Raw genomic sequence first — 12,584 nt, 5'->3', positions numbered from 1 at the left:
AATAAAAGCAATAATTCAAGGATAGATCTAATATTGTAAAAAAAGAGGGCATGATTATCTAAAATGGTAAATTTCGTGCGAGCGGAGACAAAATCCATTTCTTTTTTTGAAAGATCATAAACAAAACTATAATGTTCAGATTAACTTGTATATTTTCAGAAACTTTTTGATTGATTGTTGTTTGTTCGAATTCCAGTTCCAAAAAAATGTTGCATGTCACAAGAAAGTTATACAAGAAGACCGAATATCTGATTTATGAATCGTCGTTTTATTGTGTAAACAGTTGATTACTATGGAAAAAAACAAACTCAAATGATCAATCAAATAATCTATGCAAATAGTTATCAAAAGTACCAGGATTATAATTTTATACGCCAGACGCGCGTTTCGTCTACATAAGACTCATCAGTGACGCTCAGATCAAAATAGTTAAAAAGCCAAACAAATACAAAGTTGAAGAGCATTGAGGACCCAAAATTTCCAAAAGTTGTGCCAAATACGGCTAAGGTAATCTACTCCTGGGGTAAGAAAATCCTTAGTTTTTCGAAAAATTGAAAAATTTTGTAAACAGAAAATTTATAAAAATGACCATATAATAGAGATTATAAAAATTTCATATTTTCAATAATCTGGTTTAATTCAATCAAATATTTGTGTGGGTGTGTGGGTGTTGCAGCCTGTAGCTCATTGCCATATTCGGCATGGCCATAGAGGGCGCTCGCAGCTTGAATCAGAATTTTGGAATTCCCGTATCAGCTTGAATTAGAATTTTGGAATTCCCGAATCGGGCACTTGTTAATTTGCTGTCGACTAGAAAGCAGGTGTTACACAAATTAGTTAAACTTTTAAAAGAAAAAGAAAAGATGCCAAACAAGAGAAATGCCGTAGGATCGCCATCAAGGGCCATGGGAAAGAAGAGAAGAACGGCTAACAGGACAGGCGGACAGATAATGCAGAACGAGGAAATAACTCAAAAGAAGGACGGAGCTGGCCGGAGAAGAATTGCAAAGAAAACACAAGGGGTCGGACACGTGGTGGCAGAAGGACCGGTGGAAACTACTGATTTTTCATCAGGTAATGAGTCGGAGGAGGATGCACGAGCGTTCACCTCTTTAAGGCACGACCCGTTACACAAAAAATTTGAAATTGCAAATAATTCCATTGATTTCACTCCTTCACAAGAATCTAGCATTCATGACACGTGCCTTTTAAAATTAAGGAAAAAATTTGGGAGGGAAAGTTTATTGAGCTGCATTCTCTTTTGAGAACGCAAAAAGCAATGGAAGAGGTGGACGAGGGCGATTTGAAATTAAAAAAGGGAAAAATTTGCATTGAAAAAAGATCGTCGAGTGTTAATTTGTCCATAAATGAATGGACTTCAGCATTCATGGTTTTTATGAGTGTCTACATTGAGAAATACGGCACACGGGCACAGGAATTGTTAAAATATATGCGCGATATAAGACTAACGGCAACGAGGTCAGAAAACTGGGCCACCTATGACGAGCAATTTAGGCTAAAAATAGAGAAGAATCCAAATTTATCTTGGGGAAATATACACGGTGAATATTGGCTATTACACATCACATCTCCCATAGTACAAAACAGCGTGTCAGTGCAATCACAGGGTTAAAGGACAAATACACAACATCCGCTAATCTGATGATTATAAATTCCTAACTGTCAGTATTAATTATAAGCCGATTCAACTATAAATTAGTGATAACGTATAATGTAAACATAACCAGACAAGGTCGTTAAACACTTCCATTTGTTTGTTGTTAACATAACAATCCTCCCCCTTTTAATTAAGATGATCAAGATAAACAAGATTAATCTCCAGTGAATGAAAGCAATAAATTCAATTTGCACTCAATTGAACTAAATAGCTACAAGTTTTAATGTTCAATTATGAAATCCTAAACCTACAGTTATATCACTGCACTAACTTAATTAACCACAATTATTTACAGTCATATATGTTTTCAATAAGTCTCTCTCAGTCTGGTGCCTGTCTTACTCTTTATGTGCGGTGCATAACTATAGTATCATAAGCATCTTCAATTGTTCTATTTTCGGTTATTTCAGTTTGTTCGGATTCATTGTTATTTTCAGATTTTTCGGTATCGCAAGTGAATTACATGTTGGTTAGGTTATTAATTCAGTGTAAATATCAGATATGGTAATTTCAAGTATGTTTGGTATGTTTTTATTTTCCTGCGGTATGAAGTTACGAATCTGAAAAATATGTCACTTCTAGATAAGTTACTGTTCCGCGTTTATGAACGATAGCTCCTTGTTTCCACTTGTTATTGTCTCTATAGTCTCTTTAAGATTTGAACTCCCTACTGGATGCAAAAAGAATATTTGTTTTTACCATCTCCCCATTTTATTATTATTCTCTGTGGAGCTATTGATTTGACATATTTAGAATTGACATCAAATGGTTTAATTGAAAATGAAAAAATGGTCTACCCTACGTAACCAGGCTTTATTTAAAAAGGTTATTATAATATGGCCTTTATTGCTACAGTACGTTTGGCATGTTGCACCCTTGAATGTGGGTGCAATAATAGAACAGAACAGAAAAAGAGTGATTTAGTGGCCAAAACTCTTTGTTACGGAAAAGAGGGGTAAAGCTATATTACATGAGAACATTAGGGCAAGTGAAGTGTCTTTATACAAAACAAATGGAACTTATTTGTCACAAACTGGAAATCAGGTTTTCTTGAATAATATACAAGGGTTTGTGTAGGGGGGAGTCGGTCCTACGCACAACATAATCAACTTTTCCTTAGAGTCAATAAAGAAAATTTTGTGGAGGTGAGAACCCATGTCAGATTTGGAAGCTGACTTGGGCTCTCATGTGGCGGTCCAGGGAGACTGGTAGTGATTGGGGGATTATTTCACTCGGCCCTTGCTCTGGGCCTGACAAGTTATAAAATTTGCAGGTTTGGAAAATGTGGTTAGTGGTAACGGTGTGGTCTACAGATGGGTGACTCTGGGACCTCCTCCACCTCATCTCATAGAGGGGAGGCCTACACCTGCCAACAGGTGGGGCGCTAACTGGAGCATTGGTAATACGAGTGTTTTCCCCGGTCACTCCCCATGGTAGGTGGTGGTGTAACCGTGTTTAACTACCAGGGGTTTTATGACACTATGTCAACATAGGTCAGCTGATAGCCATTGTGTGTAGGTAATCAGTAGTCACCCTGGCGCCTCAACAAAATATCATAGAATACTCTGTAGCCAAAGTATTGCCAAAAAGTAAAAAATGTATATTCTAGTCATGAAAATGTAAATACAAGTTGGTGTAATAAAATGTATGTTTAATTCAAAGGATTGTTTTTGTATAAGTTGTTTATGAATTACAGAGGATGGAACCTCTACACAAATGAGTATAATATACAGAAAGTCTTGAGTTAGTATTTGGTATTTGTGAATTATAATTCACAACAGAAAAAGGGAGACAACTCTTGATTTAGTTTTAATATGTTTAGAAAATACGTCAACAACTCTGGATCGTTGTTTTTCATCTCATTGTTATTCGTTCAGTATTGAAATAGGGTCTTCATATATGAGTATTGCAATTAATTGATATTCATGTCAACACCGAAGTGCTGACTACTAGGCTGGTGATGCAATTTGCCTAAAAATGTGTACAATATGTATTAGGTGATTTCGATTATGAAATGATTTAAAATACTAAGTAATTCCTGATAATGCAATTTTTATTTCCATATTTGAGGAGTATACCATCAAAAGATACATTGATTACGTCACGGTAAAATGATAAAATTATGTCGTTAAGCTGAAAGACAAAACATGTTCAGCCAATCAGAAGACAAGTTACATCAACAATTTAATTACTAACGAATGTGACTGGATTTTTGACAATTCAACAAATGAATGTTTGTGCAGGAATTTATATATTAATTAAACAAATGTTGTGGTTTTTTCTCAACACTCGGATCTTTATCAGTCTTTTTTGTTGTTTTAATTTTAGTTCATTTAAAGGTTTTGGGGTTTATTTTTGGCGTCTATGCTCACCTAACTAGTACACATTTTTGTTAAGGTGCCAGCTGAAGCTCTTCTCCGGTTGCGTGATTTTCTAGCTGTGTTAAATACTGATTTGTTACCTTCGGCTTTTTTGCAGGTTTTGGTTGGGTTGTTGTCTCTTATGTTATATGAAATGAAACTTGGACACTATTCCGTATTAAAAAAGTACATCTGAAGAAAAACGTTTCTAATTATATATCCCTATTTTTTACTGATAATTTCAAACATTTGTGCCAAATATATACAAAGGTCGAAAAACACAGTAGTTTTAATATTCCAACGATTTATAAGCAATCAATGTAAAGAACAAGTACATGTCAATGGTATTTCAAGTCTAAACAAGAGTGCGTAGTACTAGGCTAGTGAAATAATTATCCGAAGTAAACCTTAAAACATTCATGATCATCTGTTATTCAGCTATACCAATATTTCGCACACATACATGTTCTTGAGTCGTTCATTGCAACTCTCGTCTTGCAATACTGTTGTACTTCTAATTGAAAATTTCCCACAGCCTGGCTCACTATCGTTAGAATAACGTCCATCGTAATCATTTAACTGTACTGAAACATTGAATACATTCTCGAAGGTTGCATTTGTAACCCATAATTTATCTTTAAGGCCAATCCACATATTTGTTTGACCTGAAAAATTATAACTTTATAGTGTTAAAACCTTTTTGTTTTCCTTAAAACAAAACATGTACTATGTTATATATATATGTTACGATTAGGAGTTATTCGGTTGTATGCAGTGCCTAAATTTATAATGCCTTTTATTTGTAAAACGTAGGAAGGATTTGTTTGCATTTAATTTAACTAATGATAAAAAGATCAATTACTTATTAGTCATTTTCTGATACTCGGACTGTTTGTCCAGTAAATAGGGTTTTCCCCTCAAAGCAAATAATCAAACGTTATATGAAAATCATTACAACAACAACTTATGTGGTGACTGAACACTAATAATTCTGCAATGTATGGATCTGCGATAATTTTAGAAAGTCACAAACTAGCTAACCATTACAAGTACTGTCAATGTTTTCCTATCTCATTTCAGGTACAGAAAAAAAGTCGGTGTTTAGATTTATTGAACATTTGATTCCTATAAACGTATATTTTTTTTTCTTTTTATATCAAAGTGCATTTTTCAAATATGTATGCTTAACGTCGTACTTTTTAATTAATAAATGTCCTCTGCTTTTCGGAACTTTATTTTGTTTTATTGAGTTAAATCTATTAGTATTGTGCAGGTGTACTTACAACTTGTAAATTGTATAACAAATTCCCATTTGGACAGAGTTGTTAAGCTTATTAAATCTCCGCCATTTGCTTGACAGTGGCTCCTAGCATCCTTCCATGTTTTCCCGTCGCCGTCCCAAAACATTTTCAGACACGTATTGGAGTGAAGATCGTAGAAATATCCTTTATTGGTGCAACCTGAATGTAAATAAAGAAGCCAACCAAGCATGTTAACCGTAATACTTGATTAATATTACGGATTTAAGGTCTAGTTCGGTTTTGTTGAAGTCAATAGATTTAAAAGCATAAAAAAATGTTTGAAACCCAATACATTAGCCAGTTATAATCAGGGATGCCACGCACTGTGGACAATGGGGAATTTTATTCGAGGTGGAACCAACCGGAAAACGGGAATGAAAATCGAAATACCTGCAATCTTACAGCAAGTTTAATAACCCTACTTGTACTCGTTGACTCGTCTATCGACAGTTAGTATCCATATGTTCAAGTAGGGCAAAAGATACCAAAGGGACAGTCAATTTCATTAATAGAAAATAAACTGACAACGCGATGGCTCAACATATACACAAATTAAGCTCATTTTGTGGGACGATTCAAAGGATCGACTTGTAGGAGATGAATCCTGGTTTTGATAACGCTTGCTGCAAATGATTTCTAAATGTTTATCTCTATCAAGCTCTATTTTAGATATTATGCAAGAACCGTTATCCATGAAACTACTGACAATCCTTGAAAAATCACTGAAAAAACCTGAATTCATGACAGAAAAAACAATAATATTGGGTATCCATCCATGACACAAAAATCGGTAAATGCACAACAAACAAATAAATCCCGCATAGCGAAAAGTAAAATCACAGAAATGCTGAAATTCTAAAAGGAAAGTCCCTAATCAAATGGAAAATCAAACGAAGGATAACAACTGTGATATTCCTGTTTTCTTATGTAGAAAATGGTTGATTTAACCTGGTTTTAAAGCTAGTTTAACCTCTTACTTGTATGACAGTCGATCAGAGGCACGCCAACATTCGATCAAATCTTATGTGTTTGTCGGAAAATTACAAAATAATACTCACCATCTTTGTAAGTATTGTAAATCTCCGATTCTAATGCATTATTATTTATAACTGTTTCTCCTGCAGTCATGCATGTTTTTCCTATTTCATTCCATAAATATGCTTTGCAATTTGTATTGAAAAGGAATACGCAGTTACTTGCACATTGTATATGAGATTGTGCTGCGATTCTTTTATTCACGAAATTTTGTCGACAATAAATGTTTATTTTTGAAAACCAGTGTACTATCGGATTTGCGTTTTGTTGTATTGTGTACACATACAAAAGAGTAAGAAATATCAAAACCAGCATTCGTTTAAACTTCATTTCTCCTCCTTTCTTTAAGATGGTTTGCTGTGCTTTCGTGTGAAGACAGCGTAATTTGGAAAAACCGTATCATGCATGAACTTATTGATATTCCCCTGACAACAAATTATCTATTACATTTAGAATTGATTAGTTGTGATGAAGCATGTTTTAAATCTTCCAAGTTTGAGTTATTCTGCAGTTATCAAATCCAGCTTTCCGTTTACATTTAGCCTCGCCAGGGAATCTTTATGTGTTGATTCACAGTTTTGGTTTTCTTGGGGATTAGGTAAACTATAAAAAATTGAAAAAGAAATATGATAAGTTTGTTTTGTCTTTGGTCTTTGAAAAAAAGGGTGGGAAGTTCCCCTGTCATTTTTATTTGACTACTATAAGGGCTTTACTTTGTAATTTGTTCGTGTGTTGCCATTGCGTAATCGGTTTACTATACATCCTCAATCGAAAGCCGATATTGTATCTATTACCACAAGTTGTTTTCTCCCTCCTGGATTGAGAATTAAATTCTTTAGTGCATGGGTAATTTTGAACTTAAACAGAAAGTTTATTAACTCTTTATACTATGCATAGTTTTAAACTCCGTATGGTGAACCACAACTGTGTTAATCATTTCGATAGAGTCCCTAAAGTGGCGAAACATGTAAACCATAGCAAATAAAATTGCCGACCATTTGAAGTGTTGTTGTCAATTTGGAGTATTAGTCATAGTTTTGTTTCATTTGTAACTAAGTTGTGTAAGTGCGTATTAAATCAATTCGGTTCCGTTCCGAATACAATGTAAAATATTGATCGCTACATCGTTATATATATCAGCTTGTTTGTATTCTCTATTAACATAATTTCAATTATAATTTGAAAATTTAAACTTCGTTTATGTGTAAAAATATATTATATTTTCTATATAAAAAGAAGAGACAATTTCCGTTCAATTTAGTTTTCAAACGGTCAATACTAGGATATGGCACATCCTACTCAATATGTATTGATGGTGTAAATTGTAGCATTTCGCATGCATCTTTTAAATCTGAAAATGATCATTCAACGAAACAAAATTCTATTACATTAAATGAATAAAGACAACAGTAGTATACCGCTGTTAGAAATTCATAACTCGATTGAGAAAAAAAAAACAAATCCGAATTACACACTAAAACTGAGGGAAACCTATCAAATATAAGAGAACTACGACACAACAGAAACACAACATTAAAATGTTACACACACAGAAACGAACTTTAATATCACAATGGCCATTGTCCTGACTTGGTACAGGGCATTTTATGAAAAAAATGGTGGGTTGGACCTGGTATTTGGCATGCATTTTTACAATCAGACAAATTACATAAGAAGGATTTCAATAATTGGCCGATAATCTCAGGCTAACATATGATTGCGCGTTTCATCTACAAATTACTCATCAATGACGCTCAGATCAAAATAGTTATTAAGCCAAACACCTACTAAGCTGAAGAGCCTTGATGACATAATACTCCCAAAAAACTGTTCCAAATGCGGTTAAGGTTATCTATGCCTGAGATAAGGAAATTTGTAGTATTTCCACTAGCAGTGTCATCGACAAAGTGGTGTAATTGATTATCAAAGGCACCACGATTATATTTTGATACGCCAGACGCGCTTTTCGTCTACATGTAACTTATTAGTGACGCTTAGATCAAAATAGTTATTAAGCCAAACAAGTACAAAGTTGAAGAGCATTGATGAACTTATATTCAAAAAGGTTGAGTCATAAATAGCTATGGTAATCTATGACTTGGATACGAAAATCCTTAATATTTCGAAAAATTCATACTTTTGTAAATTGATATTTTTTTTCAAATACGGTTAATGATCATTCAATTGTATATGAATATTATTTTAACTAAATTAAAGTATATAGTATTAATGTAGTATAAAGGAAGATAACCTTAGTTAGAAATCAGATATAAATAACATGCGACTTACTTGTAATCAACTCATTCGTCTTTTCGGTGGTAATAATACGTTTCAAACAGGCTTTCCTGTTATTAGACATGTTCACCATAAGCCGATAACGGAACAGAAACGTTCATACTAGGGCATTTTTATCGATTAAAACAAGACCGGTTCGAACTAGATCGATGTAATGGCCAATGTGAACGCTGTGAACCAATCTTCAATTGGTCTAAACTAAAACATCAAAAGAGGTAGTTTAGATTGAATCGATCTAAAGTAGACCGATCTTTCTTTAAATGTGAAAGCAAAGATCGGTTAAAACTGGAACGATTGAACGAAAATAACGTATTCGCATGTATAGCGCAAAAACTATCTCAGAGGTTTGTTTAAACCATATTTCTCTTTTAACAGGCCTTGAAAACAAACTGAAAACATGCTGTTTTCGCCGTTACATAGATTTGCAAAATGTGTGTCTTCGTTTCTGTTGTTGATTTTTTCTCTTTTGAGGAACCGCAGTATTTCGTCTTGTTGTAACTTTGTTGCTACGGTTATTTTTTTTCAAAATTAAAGAAAACTGCAATAACAACGGTATCAAAATTTGTAATTCAAGAGAAACAATAACTTTACGTTCTTTCAAGTATGTGTATCGATCGGTGTTTTATACATGAATTTGATAAATCAGTTCTATTTATACACAATGTTCACAGTTTTACGGGTAAAAAGGTCAGATCGATTGCGTTTTTAATTGAAGTGTGATTTTAATTGAAGTGTGAACGCAGTGGTTCAGATTAGACCGATAGCGATCCTTATGATTAAGGATAATGTGAACTCTAACTAGTTAAAAAGCTAGTGTGAACGGGGTCTGATACCGAAACCGAAACCCATACCGATACCGAAACCAAAAGTAGTAGCGAGGTAAATGATAAATGTTTATGATGTTAGTTTACTCAATGATTTTACTCAATAATATTGTTTAAGCTATTAATACACTAGATGGAGTATTACTTTAACTAATTCATTAATTTGAATCTATCAAAAAGATTAAATTACACAATAACTAAATAGACTAATGCAAGTATTATACAATTTAAGATGTTGATACTATTTATCTTTGGTATACATTTATCATAAAGCAGGTTTAGTCGTAGAGTTAGAGCTGCGCATAGTTCTACAATAGGTACAATATCGTTCCGACTATGTCTGTAAAGATAACCTTATAGAATGTTCTAAACAAACTCTTCTTGCACACATCTTTTCATTGACCAAATTGTGTTGATCGCCGATTATTGTATTTTGATAGCGTAGCAGCTTTACAGTATATGGTGTTGTAACATGATGTTCAAATGGATATATGGTATGGCTGAGTATCTACCAATCTGTAGTTTATCGTGTTATTTTTACGACATAGAAAACCAGATGTGATGTATCTTATTTTCCTTCCTGTGTCCATTATGATCTATGTATGAATACAGTTTATACGAAGATGTCAACTGCCTGGTTTTTGGTTTGGGCGATTTATTTTATTGAAGATGACGAGATGACGAAGAAAACAAAAGGAGATGGATGATGAAGATGCAGATGAATAAAAATGCAACCCAACACATCAAGACGGACCTTCAAACGTGCTACCAAAAAAGAAAAGAAAGGGAAATGGAGAGAAAAACTAAGTGTTGAACACACTGTTAAAAGTAGTTTAGCCAAGACAACATAAACATTTTGGGATCCTCCTCTTATAATACAGATTACATGTTACAGTTGTCAAACAATTATACTGAAATGAACATGTTTGTCTTTATAATTAATCGTTTTGGTTTCATTTAAAAATTAAAGATTATCTTAATAAATATAGTCGGGACGATATTACACATATTCTAGAAATATGTACAGTTCTTTCCCTTCGACATAACTAGCTGCATGATTAATGCACATCATAAATGCGTTTGTAACATGCATTATTTGTATTTAATACTCGTTGAATTTACCTTTGCGTTTTTAATATATTCGTGTAAATTGTTGAATTGAAGTGATATTCCATCTAGTGTATTCAAATTTCAAAATTTATAATGGAGTAAAATAGTTGAATTAGTTAAACATTATAAATTTTACCATTTACCTCACTACTATTTTTGGTTCCGGTTTCGGTTTCGGTTTTAGTTTCGGTATCGACTTATGGTGAACATGTCTTATTGTGGCGATTAAAATTCATAGTTTGCAAAAGAATTTGGCGAAAGATATATATATATATATGTATAACAAGTAATAGTTTTTCGAAAAAAAAAATATCAATCAACACATTTTACCTAACACGTTTATGAACCATTATATCGTAATGGTATGTGTCAAATAAGGTCCTTATCGTAATAATTCTTCAATTAGCCATTGTTGTAAATGCATAACATATTTGTCAAACACTTTCTTCTCTCGTCATGAAATATCATAACCCTGTTCATGTTTTCTTATGTTTTTCGTGTATAAAATGTACTTAACAATGGCGACTGTATAGAATGTGAAAAAAAAAATCATGTGTGTGTTTACAAACTTAAGGAGATATGGATATTATAGATAAATGTTACCTGTTTACCTGTGTACCGATACCCAAAATTAGTGAAGAGGCAACATTTGATTGCTTAAGCATATAAATCCAATATTCGATGGGAGTTAGAGACGTTTACTAGCTTTGGATTGTCACAACCAATAAACGAACATTTATTATTAACATCACAGTAATATCTTCTAATCAGGTCGAAAGAATCATTAAGCCCGCACATTTTTCATTGTTCAATTCTTAATAACGTTTCCGCGGAGACAATAACAATTTGATTTTGTCCATCTTGTTTATGTCTCATTTTTCGAGTTTCTCGGACTTTACCTGATAACACAATACTCCGGATTCACCTTGAACTCGTTACAATTTTGATAGAAAATCAATAATCAGCTGATAACATTTTATAGCTAAAGGCAACGAAGAACTTATTAATACAGTTGTTGGTTGTATTGTTTGACAAATGATATGGTTAAATGTTGTCCATCACATGTCACATATAGAATTTATCCACCACTTTGAGACGCACGTGTTTGAAGCAAACTTTACGATGTCCCGGACAGGAAGATGTTTTTATTACTAAAATGTTTAAAAGCAAGAAAAACTTCTGAGTCTAAAACCTTTATCCTAAAACTTTGATATGAATAATTATTTTGAGATGGTACTTTAACAGTCTTTTTAACGAAGCATGTGTCACAAGCCTAGTTTTACGTCTAAATTGTTTTCATTTAGATGGTCGTAGATATGATTCATTTATCATTATAGTATAGCATAACATTCAAAAACAATTCCCAATAAAAAAATAATATGAAAAAAAGACATGTTACCAATTAAAAAGTGTGATTGCATCACCTTTAAACAGGTAAAGGATATTAGAATATATATTGTTATAACAAACACAAAAGAATAAAAGGAATAATAGATTATTTCAAAATTTTCTGCGTACATATTAACTGAAAACAATCGCAATATGGATTGGCATGTAAATTAATAGGATTTACAACGAACCTAATTTACTGGAGTTAAAACATATTTTATGTGATCCATATATGTACATGCAATCTGTTTACTACTGGTAATGAGTCTTGAAATTTACATGTAGATCTTCGCGAAAGAGAGACATCGACGCAAATATTTGGTCTAGGTTTGATATTTTGTATGAAAAAAAAATGGACGGAAACAATTTCATCATCAAGTGCTAGCGGGCATAATATTTTGCGGTTCTTTATTTCAAATTCGCAGTCAGATTATCTATTTTCACCTAAAAAAGGTTAGACCAATATTTTTCCTCTCCTCAACAAATACAAAAAAAAACATTTTTTTCACAAGTCCTCGTAAAATAAACATTCGACCGCATGAGTAATTTTAATTTTGAGATACAAATTACCATTTTTATAGGTTACACATAA

Source organism: Mytilus galloprovincialis, chromosome 11, assembly GCF_965363235.1.
Source record: "Mytilus galloprovincialis chromosome 11, xbMytGall1.hap1.1, whole genome shotgun sequence".
In the NCBI taxonomy this organism is placed as follows: Eukaryota; Metazoa; Mollusca; class Bivalvia; order Mytilida; family Mytilidae; genus Mytilus; species Mytilus galloprovincialis.
The sequence above is the reverse complement of the archived record's forward strand: the minus strand, read 5'-3'. Positions refer to the sequence as shown.